The sequence below is a fragment of the Indicator indicator genome, chromosome 12 (genome assembly GCF_027791375.1).
Source record: "Indicator indicator isolate 239-I01 chromosome 12, UM_Iind_1.1, whole genome shotgun sequence".
Lineage (NCBI taxonomy): Eukaryota > Metazoa > Chordata > Aves > Piciformes > Indicatoridae > Indicator > Indicator indicator.
In genome coordinates, this window is record NC_072021.1 from 10,308,697 (window position 1) to 10,328,692 (window position 19,996).

Sequence of the window (19,996 nt, forward strand, 5' to 3'; positions counted from 1 at the left end):
ATTTTATAATCTAAATTATTATTATTTCTCTTTTTGTACTGCCAGGCCTTACACTTTTCATGTGACAAACCTATCTGCATATCTATAGCCTGTAGAATAAGGACATTTCCTTCTAGGTTTGATATTCAGTATACACATACACTTGTACAAAATGATGGTTTGGACACTCTGATGGTCTGCTTGATGAAATAGAATTAATTTGTTATTTTCTAAAGAAACAACATTTTTTAATCATCTGTGTTTCCTTTCTAGGGAAACATTGGGGTTTTGTCAAAATTAAAGAAAAATAGCCCTATGAAAAACTTTTTTAAAAGCTATTGATTTTCCTCAAAATATTTTCATGGGCAGAATCCTCCTTCTCTGATCAATATTAATATTAATGTTTAGTTTCAAGACACCAAAGGCTAGGACATGTGTCTAGCAGACTAATTACGACTGTGCAAGTAAAATTGTTTCTCTACCCAGGCTTGGAAAATCAAGACCTGTGTGGTTTTTGCCTCTCACACAAGGATTAACTTTAAAATGAAATCAAACTTTATAGTACGTTGTCCAAGTGTGTTGAAACAAAAATATAACTGTGAAAACCCAACACATCATAAATAAAATGAAATCTATCCAAAAATAATTAAAATACAAATCATGAATTATAAAAAAACCAAAACATTTATCTTGTTAACTTGAAACCTAACTTGGGCAAAACAGTTTCTTTTTCTTTGGTTTCCATGAACAGAAGATTTTATGAGTACTGATATTGAATTACCACACACTATCTAAAAATGCAACATAAGATCTGTCTGGGCAGTTAGTAAGATGTCATTCATTATTGTATCACCTTGGGAACTGGATATTCAATCTGAAAAAATAAACACTTTCTGATAAATAGCTCCTACCTGATCCCAGCTAAAGGAAATGCTATCAGATTCACCTAACTTGTAACTTACTTCTAAAATACCCCAAATAATTTACTCCCTGGAGCTACTCATAATAAAAAGAAAAGAAAAGAAAAGAAAGGAAAAGAAAAGAAAAGAAAAGAAAAGAAAAGAAAAGAAAAGAAAAGAAAAGAAAAGAAAAGAAAAGAAAAGAAAAGAAAAGAAAAGAAAAGAAAAGAAAAGAAAAGAAAAGAAAAGAAAAGAAAAGAAAAGAAAAGAAAGAAAAGAAAAGAGAAAAGAAAAGAAAAGAAAAGAAAAGAAAAGAAAAGAAAAGAAAAGAAAAGAAAAGAAGAGAAAAGAAAAGAAAAGAAAAGAAAAGAAAGAAAAGAAAAAAGAAAAGAAAAGAAAAGAAAAGAAAAGAAAAGAAAAGAAAAGAAAAAATAAACGAAAAAAGAAAAGAAAAAAACCCAAAAGTTAAGTTTGAAAGAATACTTTCCTGCTAAGTATTGACATGTTAAGCTTGGTAGTGTTTAATGTCAGTTTTGTCTAATCTTGGGTGTTTATAAATTGTGTTCTGTAGATTCATATCCTCTGGCAGTACTATGAAGTTTTGTTAGCAAAGGGGTGAAAGAGGTCAAAATTTAATTCTGTGGCAATTTCCCTTCTTGCCTATCACTTTCACAGGCTTTATACTATGTTATGAAACTTCCATATTTTAGCTGACTTCCATGTATGGATACAGGCACCTCTCAAAGCATTACTGATCAGTTCAATGTCAGAAAGGTGTTTCCAGCATAGCAATGCCAGCTGAACAAGTCACATCATCTTTCTTCTTATCTCTGCTCTTGGAGAGAAGGTCTTCCAGAACAAGAGAATCTCTCTTTTTCCCTTGGTTGTTCGAACGTGTGTGTTGCATCCTGTGTACTGCAGCCTGCTGGAGGAGAGGAAATATTCAGCTAAGGAGAACACCACCAGGCACCTAATCTCCCAGCCTAATGCGAGAGTGAGGTGTGGTTCACCAAAGAGTAACAGAGATACAGATGAGCTGCCTGCATCACTGCCACCCTCTGTGCTGGCAATGGCAGACCAGGCTAATGTCTTATCTGTGAGGAACTCATGTCCTGAAACCAAACAGGCATCTTGTCCAGAAAATCCTGCTTGGCATACATTTCATTTCATTTAATTTCATTTTATTTATTTTATTTTATTTTATTTTATTTTATTTTATTTTATTTTATTTTATTTTATTTTATTTTATTTTATTTTATTTTATTTTATTTTATTTTATTTTATATTTTATTTTATTTTATTTTATTTTTCCCCCCTAAAAATGCTCTCAATATTTGTGGGAGATATTTGCATTATACTTTATACAAGCTCCTACTGTCTAGTCTGAATTTGGACACCCACCTGCAGAAGTATTTAGGTGCTTTGCTTGTTTGGTCACTTCAGTCCTCCTTCTCATATTGCTCTTTGCTTGGGTACCACCAGCATGAATGCACAACTGTGGCCAGGAGAAAGACATCATAAAGGAAAACACATTTCAGAAAAAAGGTTACAACTCCAGGACTGTTTGTGATAGATAAAGAAGAAAAAGTTAAACTAATGAGATAGGCTAACATTAGCTGCATTGAGATAGACTTTTCAAAGAAGCTGATTGAATTGAGTCATATAAAAGTGGCAGCAGCTTTAAAAAAAATTAAAAAATTAAATATGTTGTTTCCACAATCAGGTATTGCTTCACACTATCCATGCAGCTAATGTGAGAAGTCCTAACAGAAAGTCTGTTAACAGCATATTTGGATGTGTGAAACATGATATTAAAATAAACTACCATTTAGAGAGTTTTTGCTTTAATTCTCTTACAAAGTACAGAAATTGGCCATGAGATTTTTTTTTAAATTAAGCAGAGAAACTCCTCAAAACCTCCCTGCATTTTAGATTTTGTGCTGCCAAACTGAGTGAGAATCTCCATATTCATTCACAAACCTTAATGTAATTTGTAGTGCAAGTGAGAAACTCCACATGAAAATCCCTTGCATTAAAATCCTTATTAAATTAGCTATTAATTTAATGCAGCAAATTAAAAGCCACTATAAGCAGGTAGAAAACCCCAATGGCACTGCATCTGTGTACACAACTCAGCCTAATACACTGAAATCCTGGAGTTACCAGCAGCAATTTTTGAAACTTAGGAGCAACTGCAGCCAATTGTCTGACACCAGAAAAAGATAGACACTGGAGTGAAAGGGCTTTTGGGGTATAATGGCAGCAAGGAGACTAATAAAGTGATTGCAAATGGTCTGTTTAGTGAGGTGGGCAAAAGTAGGGATGGAGGGAAAGTATGAGAAGCACGCCTTGCTCTGACTTCTTTTTCTTTTTCTTTTTTGTTTTTCCCGTGATTGAGAAAGACATAAACACAGCTATCAAAATGAGTGGAGACATTTCATTAAGGTAATTTAACAGAAAGCTCAAATTACAGCCTTAACCATTTGTCATTAAATTATGCCAAATATGATCAAATACATCATATTTGATCTCGGGATTTTATTTCAGGCGAGGGCAGCATGAGTATGAATTTAAACTCACATCTTCTGCCAACGTGCTCTGTCAGTGAGCTTATTTCCCTTCCAAGGGAAAAACGGCCCTCTGTAGGACACCTTCTTGGGAATGAAATTTAAAAAAAGAAGTGGCACAGGAGCATTGCATTCCAAATCTTGCTTATTTTGTTTACATGCACACAGTAGTTCTGCGAGAGGGCAAACTGTGATCTGTGGGAGCAAAGGTCTCTTCCAGGTTTACCTGTTAGCATGAGCACAAGATATCTTAAGATCCAAGACTGCCAAAGTATCCTCCAGTGATTTTGATGCCTTCCTTGCAAATACTGTCAAGGACTGGATTCTGAATTGCAAAGTGTAACAATAACACAGAATATTTACTTGTATTCCTAGAAGAAAATGCCACTCAATGATAGTAGTGGTAGGCATCTTTGTGCAGCGTTTAAGTCTCCATCATTCCTGGAAATGTTTTCAGCAGTATATTAAAGAAAAATGAATGAAAGAAGGATATAAATGCCCTGTGCAGAGTTTTTGCATTTTTTTTTCTAGTTTACTTTTCAGATACGTTGTAGGAGGGAGAAAAAAAAAGGCAGCAAGGAAATATTTGGTTTGGGGCATGCAAAATGTTGCAGTGTATTGGAAGGAAGGATGTGGTTAAAACAAATGCCTAGAAGGCAGCAGATAACAGTTCTGTTCCTAGATCTGGCACAAATCCTCTTTTTGACCTTGCACCAAAGCATTTCCTTGCTTTGGGACTAGTTTCTCTGTAAAAGGGGAATGATAACAGTACTCTAAGTACTCTTCCTGACAGAGGAACTGGAAAGTTTTTATTTATACTTATTACCTGTGAGAGATTAAAACCGGATCAGTTTTGTCTTGCACATTTAAGTCTTTCCCCAAAGAAAACACTTAATTTATAATATTCGGTTTATATAACAATATTTAAAACAAAACCAAACCCCCAACACATCATTTGCACAGATTTGCTCAGTCTTAAAATAATTAGCTAATTCTGTTGCTTGAAACTTTTATTTTCTCTTCTTAGTCAACCCCCTGAAAAAAAAAGAAAGTAAAAAAAGAGTAATAATTCTTCTCATTTGTATATGACCAAAAAGTTTAATTTCTTATAGAAGAGTTTTATTTTGGTACTGTGATCCTGACGAGCTGTTAGAGAGAATTAGAGGAAAACAAAGATGCTTTTTGCACCTTCTAAAATAACTTAGAGGAATGCTTTGATTTTTTTACAAATAAGCACACATAAAAAGTGGCATTTCCCTATTTCTCTTCCAATGAGTTCTGGAGCTGAGAAATCCCCCAGGCAAGACTTTCAACTTGCTTCCTTCCATTGTGGAGTAGAGAAGCATTGCTGAGGCCTGCAGAGCCTTCCAGCTTGTTTGAAGAAGGAAAAGACTATTATCTGGTATGATTCAGCACCCATCAGACAAACTATCTCACCTATTTCTGACTTTTCAGAATGCTTCTTTAGACCCTGTCCTTGACACCAGGTCCCAAACAGATCAGCCAGGCTTAGGAGTCTGTCCCAGCAAAGCTCACCCTTAACTGAAGTAATGTTTACACATAATATGTGTTTAAATGATGCAATACTTGTCGTGAAAACAATAGACATATTCAATCACTATGTCCCAGAACAAATGGGAGAAATATTCCAGAGCTCCTATCAGAGCTTAATAGGTATAATTTTGCTAGCGATATGGTAATACACAGCAGCTTTCCCCGGACGGCTGCGTAAAACAAAGAAGTGGTTGTCAGCCTTTCAGAATCAGATGTTAATGATATTTCATGTCTTTGTTGAGTCTGTGGAAAGCAGCTACTGCACCTAAAAGGGAAATGACTTCCATACCAACCTCCCCCAGCCAAAGTCGTTCAGATTGGGAAAACTGGACGAGGTCCATATTTATGCTGGGAAAGAGGTGTAAAAGAAGATTTCAAGACAGTATTGACTGAGCTGCCTCCCAGTCTTTTTACCAGAAGTTATATCTTATCATTGTGATGAAAGTTTTCAGTTCACTGTATTAAGATCTCTCTCTCTCTCTTTTTTTTTTTTTTTTAGTTTCTTTTCTCTCTTCTTTATTTTTTTTCAAACATATATGAGGAAAGAATGTAATGTAAGCAAAACTCCGATGTGTTCCTGGCAACTGAGGAGTGTTTTCTACATCTAGGATATTTTTGGAAGCATTTGAATCTAAATGTAATACATCTTCCAAATCAGGAAGAAGCCTTTTTATTAGACTGATGCCTGCACACAGCGGCGAGTGGGTTGTCTGCTCCAGCGTTGCAGCAAGCAGGGACTGGTGCTGTGTCAGAGCTCGTCTGGAAGATTGGAGCCAGTCAAAAGGAAGGTTTCTGTGGCTTTATTGCTGCAGCTTCGTTTTGCTGCACTACTGTATGTCTTCACTTCTGCAAACTTCCTTTCGTTTGTTTTAAGAAGAGGTCTTAATTCCAATGCAAAATCCATCCAGAAAGGAGGGCCCCTCAGCACTGTATTCCAGCTGGTGAGGATTAGCTCAGCCCTTTTACCGGATACGTATCATTTTAATCTTAAGCCTTTAGACACTGTACAACATACTATTAAGTCTGTTACCAAATAAAACACTAAAAGGCTGATTCACTAAGGGTTACACACCCTTTGCAGGGAAAAAAAAAATAACATTTACAAAGGGATAACTGCCAAAAATCACTTAAATTTCATGTCTTTCCTATTTACTAAATCCCACATCCACCATGTGTACAGTGACTTCCTTCAGACATGCTCTTGGGAGAAATGCAAGTCAAAATAAAGGGGAAGTTGCCCCCCTCAATCATGTCTCTAGCTCTAAAGGGTGATTTATATTGGTTCACATCAGAAAATGTGAAAAATGAAAGTTATGTTGTTCAGGAATAAAATGAAACCTACCAGCAATTGTGAATCATGTATTTGACTTCTATGATAAGGAGTAATACATTTCCTATAGGAGTTAGTGATTAGGGTATGAAACCAGGACATTAGCAGACCAAGGGTGTCATGCACTAATGACCTTGCTTGCACAAGGTCCTTTGACTGCAGTTCCTAACTTGGGTGCTTCAACTGAAGCAGTATTGCAGTGCTTGATTATTTGGGAAAAGGTGAGTGCCAGAATCACTGGACCTTGAACCACTCACTAGGTTGTTAATAGCAAATGGAGATGACTGGTTTCCCTCCCTGTAGAGCTTCTTAAATGATGTCTTATCTGCCTGTCAAGAGTGAGACAAAAAGCCTCTGATATTTATAACGTGCTTTGGATGAAGGGAGTGATCTAAATGCAAACTGTGACAGCCAGTGTTTATTGGCTAGTCTGCTGCTCTGACACAGGCTGAGAAGTATCCTGCCACATTATTTAAGCTAGTCACTTGAAGTTAATCATTACAGCTTGTTGCTCTAAATTAATGTCTATGTATATGGGACCATCTTAGGGCATGAAGATCAACTCAGGAGGTCGTTAGGTATGGGTCTAGCAACAGCACTGTGAATGAAACTGCATTGATAGTCTTGTGTCTTACTGTTTCAGTAATACAAATGGTTTAAGTTTTCTTCCAGGCAATTGGGATGTTGTTGTTTTCAGTAAGAAATAACTCATCTGTTTTGGAAACATTGTTCAATGTATAATGGAATATTCCACTAGCACTGACACTCAGAGCTGTGCCATGTTAGCCAGCCAGCCCGAGGAGCTTGATTAGCTTGGGTGACTGCAAATAGGGTGCAGGCATCTCACTGATGCTGGGTTTGATGACCCCCAGCTGCTATTTTACACAGTCCCAGATGTATGGAAAGAAACTATTCCTTGACATGTTGATTAGGAAAATTAAAAAACTGAATGTATGCTAGAACTGTGTTTTTTTGTTAGAGGATAAACCAGTACAGAATAATAATATACAGAATTTACAAAGTCTTTTTGCATTCAAGATATTTGAGTAAGATGAATGGCAAAATCACCATATTCATTAAGCCCTGGGATAAAGTACTATTAATCCTGTTGCACAGATAGAGAAGTTGAACTAGAGGCAAAGATTTTTGTCTGGGAACTGAGGTAAAGATTTTTGTCTGGGAACTGAGGTAAAGATTTTTGTCTGGGAATTGAGGTAAAGATTTTTTTGTCTCAACCAGTAGTAGAATGCAAAGTTTTTATTTAGTAGCCCTATGCTCAGACCATGCAATTCTCCCTAGCTCAATTTTATTGCAGGGGTCTTGGTGTCTTCATTAAATGCCTAGTCTGAGGGATCATGTGCTTTTTGTTAAAATGTCAGTATTCATATATTAAAGAAAAATATTCTGAGGCTATATATTGTGGGAAAAATCTGGAAATAAAAAGTATCAGTCATATGTAGCCTGAAGGCTCCAAGGACCAGTAGACAATGCAAAAAAAAATCAAAGCCAAAATGTGCTTGTTTATGTAACAGTTAGGATTTTAAAGAGAATTTTGTGATTTTAGGGGATTCAGTTCATGATTTTGCAGGCCTTGGCAATGTTGTTAGCCTACAGTAAAGAGTTTGCATCTGATGGCCAAGTTCCCCTGTCACTTCACATACAGTTTGTTTATTTTAGAGGATCATCAGATACAACTTCTCTTACATGCTAACAGCATTGCCAAATTCAAGGATCCAGAAATCATGGGCTAGTTTATTCTGTCTGGCAAAGTGATTAGTGAGAGAAAATGCAACAACAGCAACAACCACCCAACAAATCTCTGAATATTTATTCTGTTGTCTCCTCTCTATGAGGTCTTCAACAACGTTGTAGTTCAATACCACCACTAGAACTACCCTGTTCAAGGTCGAAAGAGATCTCTGAAGTGTCATGGCAACAATATAAGCCTTGGTCTATAGTATCTATAAGCTGGTTTAAGGGCGGATACAGTGTGAGGCAATTACTCACACTGAGGTGGTCTGAATAATCTTTGTTACCACCGAAATAGGAAGAGCAGCACCTGGGAAACTCCGTCGATGTGTGACGACATTTATTGAAACACCATTAGGGGGAGCTCTGTAATAGACTTAATGCCAGCGGTTTACAGCTTCCTCACCTTTAAAACCACCACCTTCACTTTTTCCTTGGTAGCGGTAAATAAACGGTGTTTAATAGGTTGGCTTTTATGGTACTTCCACCAGCTTCTTCATCACCACCACTGGGAGTGGCAGACACTATGGTGGAGAAGTAGCCAAAAAGAGCACTGCAGAACTGCATGGTCACTGCCAGACTTAATAGGGTGTTTTAAGTGGATTCTTGGATAGAAGGTGCTCTTGATTAGCTCTGTGATTGTGCTGAGGTTTTTTTGATTGCCCTGCTAAATTGTAGAGACTTGGTGTAAATGTTTGTGGCCCTTAAACGAGGTAACATCTTGAACATTTTTTTTTCTTTTTCTTTTTTTTTTCCCCCTTCCCAGTAAAATCTGTTGCCATAGGAGTCCTGCTGTAAATTTCTCAGGGAGTCATCCATTCAGCTGATAGCTCCTCTGTTATGAAATGTCTTCTCTTGAGTCCTATTATGCAATAGGGTTGGGGCTCTATCCCTGGAGATATTCAAGGCAAGGCTCCATAGGACTCTAGGCAACCTGATCTAGTTGAGGATGTCCCTGCTTACTGCAGGAGGGCCTGGACTAGATGGCTTTTGGAGGTCCCTTCCAATGCAGACCATTCTATAATTCTATGAAATAAGATGCAACGACAGAAAACATGATAGAGGGATAGGATGATCTCCATTTCATCTAGGTGGAGGAATAAATCCCACATAGCTAGGCAAGATACTGAGATGAATCAGTATTTTATTTGAGTAGTTCAGAGACACAGAAAATGTTCAGTTTTTCCAAAGGATAACCAAAGAATAATCAGTTAAACAAAAGAAAACATTACCCCAAAAGTTTAAAAAACAGTTTGGCACAGTAGAGCCAAATCCATTGCTAAGATTAACTCTGTTTGAGCTAAAAAGTGCTTTCAGTTTTTAATTTGCTGTATTGTTCCTCTGAATCTGAATATGGAAGAGCCTAGGAATTAAACTCTTCATACATTTTTTTATGCAGACTTGAGGCACTTCTTAAGTACTTAGAAAAATTTACCAAAAACTCCTTCCATTGCTCAAAATAAGATAGGAGTGAACTCCAGTGGATTAATTCCCAGAGAAATAGATGCAAGTCATTGCTGTACTATTGCCAGCTTCTGTAAAGCTGCCTGGCAAAAAGTGCTAAAACAGCTCATGTAGCATTGCTCTGGTCCTTTGTACAACAACGTTCCCATTTAAAATAGTTTGCTTTATTCTCCTTTGTACCAGAAAAAACACAGAGGGACTAGGGATACAACAGTGCAAATATCACCAGAACACCTTCTGAAAAGCTCATTCTTGTAGTGAGGCTTCTAAGGGTTTGGATAGTCTTCACTCTTGATGTCAAGGGCCAGAATAAGAAACAGGCTTCCATGAAAGCCTGCAAGAAGGTAGTTGCCAGAAACTTCATTTTCTGTAATTTCCAAAACATACAAAACAGCATAAATTGTTCTATCTGGTCTTCTTGCTGGCATATGAATTTGATATCAGTGTATGTTTCATTTTGTTAATGTCTTTTCTGCTTTTTCTCTGGGCCATTACTACCTTCAGCACATTATTTGCAAAGCTGGATCATGAGCTGCTTGGGACAGGGAACCTGTCTTTATTTGTGTTTTAGTTGCTAAGAGTCCATGGATGCCACACAAAAGCAGTGATGAGTATTACAAGGGTACCAAAGTAGTTTGGTTTTTTTTTGTATCGTGAAGGGAATGACTTTTGCCTGCTTCTAATAAAGCTTCAACTATTTGTGACAGAATTAAATATGTTGTATCCCACCTAAAGCAGAGCTGTAGCAGGAAGCACCTCCAGCCTAGCAGAAGTCCTGCTTATCTCTCTCTTGAACTTTCTCTTTGATCCATGCAGACAACAGTCTACAATAAAACTGTTGCAAAACTGTGAAATGGCAATAAACTCACCCAAACTGCCAGAGTAGACAGACCTTTATTCCAGTCAGACCAGGACTGTCTGCAGCCTCCAGGCCAAGGCCAGCTGAATTGAACGATGAAGGAATTGGATACTGACTGCAGCTCTGAAGCATGCAGTTAGGTTCTTACATTAAAGGTTCTGAAAGCAGTCACTTATTGGCACTTGGAGCTGCTGTATTTCAAGGCTGCACCGCAAACCAATGACTTCATTTCTTCTGGACTAGAAGAAATTATCAGATTATCAAAATGAAGAGGTTCCTTTCTCCCCACCCCCACCCCCCCACCCCCCCACCCCCAACGTGTTTGCTAACACAGAAATCCTCAAGACTAGAATGCCTGAAATATTTGTCAAGTTACTTGTAAGATTACAAGTATGGGGCCTGGAAGTCCAAGAGGACCTTGCTTAAAAGCATAGTAGAAAGCAGTAGTTGGAGATGGAGGAGTGGATCAATTTGACCAGTAAAGTTTCAGTATGGAACTCTTTTGTTTTGTGCAATGCACATAAACCTAGAGACTCAACTTCCAGCCTGTTATGCATACTGTAGCGAGCTCAAGATCTTACTTGCCTACTTTACTTTGAGGTTGCAATAGGCATTGGGATAGACCAGAAGATTTTCTTGAGATCAAAAGTATATCGGACCTGAAACTGAGCCATTCAGAATTCTTCCTGAAAGGCATGAAATGTGGCTGAGGATCTGGAGGAAAACCATGGGAGCTTAACTTGAAGGCTTTTTTGGAATGGTCTTGAAGTCTGTTCCTCACCACAACTAAAGTAATGAGAAAAGAGAGTGAAATAGATTAAGGCAGTGAACAGTTTTCCATCCCTACTGTTGGAACCATGAACCATCAGAGAGGAAAGACAGAAGGAGTGGTGAAGAGAGAGAACTGATGCAGTGTGAAAGAGTGTGCCTCAGGACACACTGCCTGTGTATGGTACTGACCACTGAGGAGAAGCATGCCAAAAAGTACTCAACAGGCTTTAAACTGCTGACCCAAAAGCTACAAGACAGAAGAGAAAGATATGACAGCAAAAACTTTAGGGGCTGTGGTGAATAGGTGAAAGTGAACTAAAAATAAGTTAGGATGTTCAGTAAGAGAGAGATGTACAGAATAACCTCTTGAGATCTCCACCACCGATTGCTGTCAGTAAGGAATTTGAGGCCAGTAGAACTGCAAGGGAATTTTGCAAGGTGCATGATATTCCTGCCAAAGCTAGCCCCCCACAACTCTGACTCTATGAAGCATCTACTTTGAGTCTTGCAAGGCAGACTTGATGATCTGTGGAAACTGTCTGTCACAAATATATTTGCAAAATTCAGTAGCTATGAATTATAACAAACAAAGCAGAATAACTTTCATGTCTTCTGCTTCTATCCAAAATACACTTGAGGTTTTTGAATATCTTTTTCTATCCCAATTCCAGATTCTTTTAGAAAGGCCTAGGAACTGCTTGATTATTATTGATTGACAAATAATGACTAAATGATCTGTAAATTTAACAGAAATCCCTGTTCTTTCAAACTTTTCTTGTTGCTGTCTGTTGCAAATAGAAAGTCCTGAATCCATGTTGATTTGTCTCCAACTATGAGAGAGAAATAGAACATTTTGAAGTTAAAATAATAAAAAAAAAAAAATAGCTCATGCCACATATGTTTGCCACAAACATAACCTCTGCAAACAGGATTCCAGAAGAAGACATAAGACAGATTCATGTTAGATTTTTTTTTCTAGCTGCTGCTACAGTGTAAGTTGCAGCTGATGAAAGAAGACAAAAAAGAGAAGGCTGCAAAATCAGACAATTATTATGGCAAACTGTCTTTGAGGAATGAGAAGCAAGTCCTGCACAAGTGTGATCAAGATTGTTCAACAACTGAGGTATTAACTTTAAGGGGAAAAAAAATTACTTCATCAGAATTCCTGCAGAACCCTTGAGTGGAAACTATAATTGCTGTGCTATCAGCACAACTCACTGTTCCCAGGGAGATTTCCACTCCACAAAATGGGCTGCAAAGGTCCTTACTTTGCATGCCCATGTACTATGTGCAACAAATCTGGATTTTTTGTTCCAAAAAATATAGCAACCTTTGAGACAGTTATGGGACCAGTTCCACAAAACTCTTTTAGAGGAGTTTTTCTGATGCAGGTTTTGAAATTATGGTTGGTGTTTCTGTGAACATAAGTAATTTAATTCAATGAAAGCAGTGGCTAAACATCTTTAGTTTTGTGGAATGAGACATGAGGTTTTTGTGGAATTCCTAGTTAGTCTAAATCTCACGTTCTATACAGTATGCAAATGGGTTTCTTTTGCTTATGATTTGCAAATGGTATAAATGTTATGTGTAGACATGCTTAAAAATTCTCCAGTACTAACATTTCTTCTAGATAGTGAAAAATCCCAAACAATTCCAGCCACATTTGTCTTAGGAAATGTTGGTTTAAAATCCACTGTTTTGTACAGACAGTGGAAAACCTGTTTCTAGGAACATTTCTGCAGAGCTAAATTCATGAATTTCACTAACTGATAACTCAAAGGTTTGAATGAATTTCAGGTGTTTTGGAAAAAAAGAAAAAGTCTGTGAAAAAGTCTGTGGATCAATATCAGTGAGAATCTACTGGTGGATTTTTGAATAACATTTGCTGTTAACTTTTAACAACTATCCTACCAAATTACAAAGAATTAGAGTTTTCAGAAAATATTAGTCAAGTTCTGAACAACTTCTTCTAGCGATAAATCCAATGAGGAAACCTACTCATTTTATTTACCTAATTGGAACTGTAGTAATTCCTTATGCTTCCACAGGACAACTTCTAGTTTGTAAAAATCACACTGTTCACTGGTGCCTTTTAAAGACAGTTGGAATGTAGGGCCACGAGGATGATCAGAGGGCTGGAGAACCTCTCCTATGGAGACAGACTGAGAGAGTTGGGGCTGTTCAGTCTGGAGAAGAGAAGGCTCCGAGGAGACCTTCTTGTAGCCTTCCAGTATCTGAAGGATGCCTACAAGAAAGCTGGGGAGGGACTTTTTAGGATATCAGGTAGTGATAGGACTAGGGGGGATGGAGCAACACTAGAAGTGGGTAGATTCAGATTGGATGTTCGGAAAAAGTATTTCACCATGAGGGTGGTGAGACACTGGAGCAGTTTGCCCAGGGAGGTGGTGGAAGCCTCATCCCTGGGTGTTTTTAAGACCAGGCTGGATGTGGCTCTGAGCAAGCTGATCTAGTGTGAGGTGTCCCTGGCCATGGCAGGGGGGTTGGAACTAGGTGATCCTTGAGGTCCCTTCCCACTCTGACAATTCTGTGAAATAAATGTAACGAAAATTGTCAGCAGCCTTCTGTTACTTCAGTAAAAATCTAAGTTCTTTGACCAAGCCACCATTGTCATCCATTTTTAACTTAAATTGTGGGCTGGGAAGAATATGTTTTCCATGACAGTATTAGATCCATGCTACAGTACTTATTGCTTTTCCAAGATAATGTAAAAGCATTTCACAAAATGGACTTTCAAAGTTTTGTCTTCACTATTCCTTGTAGCCTGTATGCTTTCCCATTCCCCTGCACCCTTAGTAGGGGTAAATAAACCAAGAAATCTTTGAATGTCAGCAAAGATTTAGACAAGGCAGCTGTTGTATTCCAATTTTTTTGCAGACATAGGCAGTGGGATCCTGACTTCACGAATATTTTGACGTGTGACCTCTATGTGGCTGTTCTCTGTCTTTTAAAGATTTAAGAGAGAATTCTGAACAATTATATATGGCTTTTTGCTTCATCATCATCATCAGAAGGTTTTGATGTGTTATCAGTTGAATTTGTATGGGATTTGCTGGGAACTGAGAGAAAGAGCTATTCACCCTGCCAAAAGGCACAAGGTCAGATGGCTCTCAGGTATGCCAGGCGTGGCTGGCCTGAAGTAACTTTCCTTCGTTCTTGGACTTTTGAAGGCATGCTTCTAACTCCTAGTAAAAATAAAAAGCTCCAGGGCCATGCAGTACCCCACTCACTTGCACTTTCACAGGAAAATACTCTGTTGAACAAAACAGTTTCATTAAAATGCACTAGAATAAAATTTCTTGCTAATAAAAAAGTCTGAACCTGATAGGGGTATTGATAAGGCAGACTGCTAGAAACCATATCTGGAGTGATTTTGACATTGCTTTAATTTCCTGTCCTGGGCTGAGCAGTCTCTTCCTTTCCTTTCTCTTCTTCTTTTGTCCCATATATCTCACATACATAGATTTTACATCAGCATAATTGGTTTTGGTGGCCTAAGCCCCCTGGTGTCTGTAAATTTTGTTCAAAATTTATGAGGTTGCAACTAAGATTAGAAACTGTATTTGAGAATAGCATATATCATGCAGAGATATGAATGGATTCATTTCTCAAGGAAATTAGATGGGTGAATTAAAAATATTTTCTTCTGCTGCTGCAGTACTAAAGCAAGGGGGTTGGTATGCTCATTCAAAATGATGGCCTCTGAATCAAATCTTTAATATATTTTTCAATGCATGATAATTTTATCTGTCATCACTATCAAATAGCTTTAATGTTATTCACTTAACATCATTCAAGAAACAACTTAACTAACGTCTCTGACAGAGAATTCATCTTCTGTTATTTCTCCAGCTGTATTTTCCTTCTTACAATCCCCCAAATGACTCTAGTGCTGACTCCTCCTACTAAATTACAATATCCAAACAGTTTAAACTAGCATGTCATGAGACTGGAGTCATTTTGTGTTTGACCTAATTATTAAAATTACTTTCTGAGAACTAATGGCATAATTACTCTTATAATTAGTAAAATAAAGAACCTGTAACTGCTCAGACTGGGAGCAGCTGATATGATCAAGCTTTAAATTGAAAAAAAACCCAAAATTTTCATGCCCGTCGTCTGTAGCTCTGTACATTTCAAAGGGAAGGCTGATACATGCCTGCAATGACTATGTTTAAACAATTATATCTTGTCTCCACCTTAGCATTTGATTCATTACTCACTGATGAACCTTCGTCCTTACTTGCCTATTACTGGGAAAACATACAGCAGTGTCTACTACAGATACCAAAACATACTTGCCCCGACACTGGTGATACTGCCTTGTGATAGAACAGATATGGCAGGCTAGGTAAAACTGAAATAGAGGGCTCCATTTGGAGGGTGACCTTTGCCAGGCAGGGCTCCAGGCAGGCAACCTGGGGCTGCCACCTACAAAGCTCAGCAGAGCCCTTGGGCATCCACATCACACATTGCTTCCCAGCAGTCCAAATTGCTGTCACCAGCATGCTCCATGGCTGTGCTGGGAGCAGAGGTGGTAAAGCTGGGACTGGGAGGTTTGGGAATCTTTGCTGACTACCTTTTTTATCTCATCCTTTTGTCGCTGCGGGGGGGTGGGGGGGGTGGGGGGTGGGGTGAATTTCAGCTCACACTGACACACTCCTCTTGCTTTCTATGTCATTAGAGGGAGAACACTGCCCTTCTTGCTGATACCCACTGGGACCTCTGGCCCGACTCTGGGATACATGGTTTGGAATATGACCTATGTGCATATTATGTCATTTTATACAATCTCCTCCTGAGAAAATATGTGCCTAGTGTAATTTTTTGGCTGGTTGACTCTGGATGACATAGGTATGTTTGTCTCAGATTAGATAGACCTGCTGGGGAAAGGCACATTTCCATTTTATTTACTATGTATTACACCTGTTCCAGAAGACCTTTGATGCTTCTTTCTAATATAATGCAACATACAGACTTTTTTGTTGGAACCCTTTTCTGCCTGGACTGCATTACTGATCTACTAATTTTGTTAAGCAACCAGTCAGTGTACATCTCTGGTTTTATAGCAGTATCTCTCATTGTGATGCTAAAATTCCTGAGAGCTTCAAGTGGAGAGCTTTGTGTTTTTCAGGAATTTTCTCTTAATTTGCAGACCTGGAATTCTAGAAATTGTATTTCAAACATTCAGGTATATTTCATCAGAAAGAACACTAGGGTTCAATTTGAGTAAACAGATTATTTGCTCATAAACATTTTACTGAGTTAACATTTTTTGCTCAGTATTTACTTATCATGAAAGCCACATGCATCTTTGTTTTTGATACATGTGACCAGGCAAATAGGTAATGAATGGCACAGAATTATGCTGTGTCCTATAGAAGAATCCTGCACATCTTGATTTGTGCATGTATTACTCAGGGGTCAGCAACAGAGGTTGTGACACCATGCAAACAGTGTGTAAATTCCTGTGGGACAACTGTGTAGCTTACCATGGGACAGGAAGGCAAGCTGATTTAGGATGCCTTGGGACCAAGGTCGTTTACAAACAGCAGGTGCTTGTGTTCAGTGAACATCTATGAAGCTGGCCTGCCAAAGAGCTGAAGGAGGAAGACTTATGGAGATAAGACAGCCCTGTTTTGGCTAAGCAAGGTTCAAACACTATAAACACCCAAATTCAAAATGCATTTTGAAGGCCAGGGTGCTTGAGTGAAGACCTTTGCTTAATTAACTGCAATTTTAGGATTAAAGTTAACACCCCTCAGAATGTTAGTAAGCCAAACTGAGTACATGTTAACCACATATGGCTAGATTACTCAACTCTCCTCCCAAATCATGCCAAATGTCACTTAGAGGGCTGAAATAAATACTAAATTTCTACACACTCTGAAATTTGTATTTTTTTTAAAGCAACATGAAATAGAGACCATACCTGGAAAGATGACCCTTTTCATACCTGCTGTTGTGCTTAACACGTTGGGCACAGTTCTTTTGCTGCATAAAGCTACATTAAAATCCTACATAAATCCATAATCATACAATAGTGAAATTTTAATTCATGTTGTCATGTAATGTTAAAACTGAACATTGTTACTAGGTGTTGGATTGTAACTCATTAGTGGATCCAAGGAGAATATTCTTGGGACTTCAGTACAGCATTAGCTTATCAGAGAGGTAAAGAGCTGTTTTCACGGAAAAGGTGACCCTTAAAGCCAGGCATGGAAGTAAAAGTTAATTAGCAAAATAAAATAAAAACCTAGTGCTTTCTAATTTTTAAAACAAAACCCAGGTAGCCTTTTAAAGAGGCCATCAAAGCTATAGGTACTCCATTTTAAACTGTCGTTGAACTTTAGACTTTTAATTAAGATCAATCTTGATGATTGCAGTAATAAAGAAAAAGGAAGACAAACAGCACTTAAATAGCAGTGCTTCCGACTTCCAGCTGGAGAAATAAATACATAGAAACAGCAGACTGAAACTGTGGATACTGCAGATGTTCTGATGCCAGACAATGCTATTCCTTCAACAACTTGCTGTGATGGTTTGAAACTGTTTTTTTTAAATTTTTCTTCACAAAGTTGAAGCAGAGAAAGCTAAAGAATGTAAATAAGTCACTACTGGGTGTAAGGGAGCAAAATAATGATTGTTCTAAACACTTCCATTGGATAGATAGAAATGTTTAAGAACCACTACTCAAAACAAAGTTGGGGCAGTCGGAGTGTGAGTTTGTGGCTTGCTGGGCTGTCTGGCTGCTGCTGCGTCTTCTCTTCTGGCTGAAGATAACACACTGACCTTGGCAAGCTAAGTTAACAGCCTCCCTGCTTTTTAACTCTCTGCTTTCTGCCAGGGGGGTCTGGAGGGATTTCTTCTGGTGGGGAGGGGGGGGAGAAGTCCCTTGGGGAAGAGGCCCCTTTGGGGGAAGCAAAGGGATCTTGGTTGTGCTTTTCTGTTGATTGTATATATTTGTAAATGTTGTGAATAGTGTATATTTGTACATATCCATTGCATTTCATCAGAGCTTGTAGATTTGCTTGTAAATACAGCTCTCATTTGCTTCCAAACTGAGCTAGCCTGGTCATTGTCAGTGGTGGGGATTTCAACTCTCACACTGCTACAATACATACAGGCTATACATGTCCAGAAAGGTGTACCTGGACTCAGTAAGGTGCATTGGTATTTCTTCATAAAGGGCTTGTGAGTCTAAGCTTTAAACACGTTTTAAGCAATTGTTATACTAAAAGCATGGAGAAACCATGCTTTTGAGGTTCACCAGTAATAAGAAGGATTAAGTGAGGTTTAGTAACTAGGATAATAATGTTTGGTTTAGGTGGCTCTCTTATAGCATCTTCCCCTTGACAGCTGAACGCTTTCAGTGATTTAAAATGGGTCTCATGTTTCCTTTCCTTGCTATCCTCTTTCATCTTCAACAAAGAACTCCCTTGTTATTTCTGCTCCTGTTTCACTCTGCATTTGAGGGAGTGAAAATGCCATGTGCCTCAAGCCTGTCAGATAAGTTTATGTCATCAGAAGAAGTTTGACATTTTGGTCCCAAAGTGACTGCATCTCCAGTCATGTCTTTTAGGAAGCAGGCCCATTACCTGTGACCAGCTCCTGCACATCTGAAGCACTCAGGATTTTCCTTCTGTTCCTCTAAGACTGAATTTAGAACAGTTCTCCTGAGGAAATACAGGCACAGAAAGGGAGCTCCCCTGAGCCATCACAAGGAAGCCTCAACAATGCTTCTAGCTTCCCAAGCATGACCCTGTTAGTAAAGCGAGAGATATTATGACGTATGATGGCCAGCTACAGTAGCACTGCTTGCCTCCATGGAAGCCAAAGAGCTACACAGAGTTGCTGATACTAGCAAAGGATGGAATGGATAAACAATCTGGAGAGAAGAGCTGGAGAGGACTACTACAGTTCTTCTTCCATATCTTATTCATGAGAGATCCAGTGGTGGCTTCAGGTACACTGCACCTTTTTTCTACCTAGTGAAATCCATTGAGGAGTAATTTACATTTTAAATTTAGTAGCTTTGATCCTATTCAGGCTGCTGTTCAGAATTTCAGAGGTTGTCAAATAAGGTTTGTCGGTTGTAAAAATATTCTGTTTTGTAATCACTAGGGAAGAAATAATTCAATTCCAAAGGGAAAATTTATGGACTAGTAGGAGAGATCATTCAGTGTATGAGGTAAACAGCAGAGAATAAGTTAAAAATGGAAAAGTTTTCCCTAAATAAAAGAAAATGAAAAGCAGAGGACTTGGGCATAGTTGGGCACAGCTCTGCTTTCCCTATCCTGGCGGCATGAAGGACTGTAGGCAGTAAAGGTTAATGCTTCTGTTAGGTCCCCCTGCTCCTCCTTCTCACTCAAATCAGAACGATTTCTTGGATGCTATTTCTTCTTCTCCAGGAGGGTTGTCTGAAAGCCACACGAGGCAGAGATTTCATGGGAGCTTACTGGATACTTAATCTTCCATAGGGCTTGAACAAGTGAAAGCTTCCAGATATTGCAAGCCATGTGGGATAGGTTTAATATCTCCATGAATGGTTTCTGAGCATTCTTATCAAACACACCCTAGCAAAGCTCAGCAGCTACAGCAGCCAGAGTAGCAGAATAGCTATCATATGGGTGGGACTAGAAACAGAGCTTTTGACACTAACTTTTGCTTTATGATTTTTACTACAGTTTGGCATGGAGAAAAATGTGCTGAAGAAGGGAGTATATTTAATTACAGATATATTTAACCAACAACTAATATATATTTTTGCATAGACAGGACGCTTTCACCTCAATCTTTAAAATAA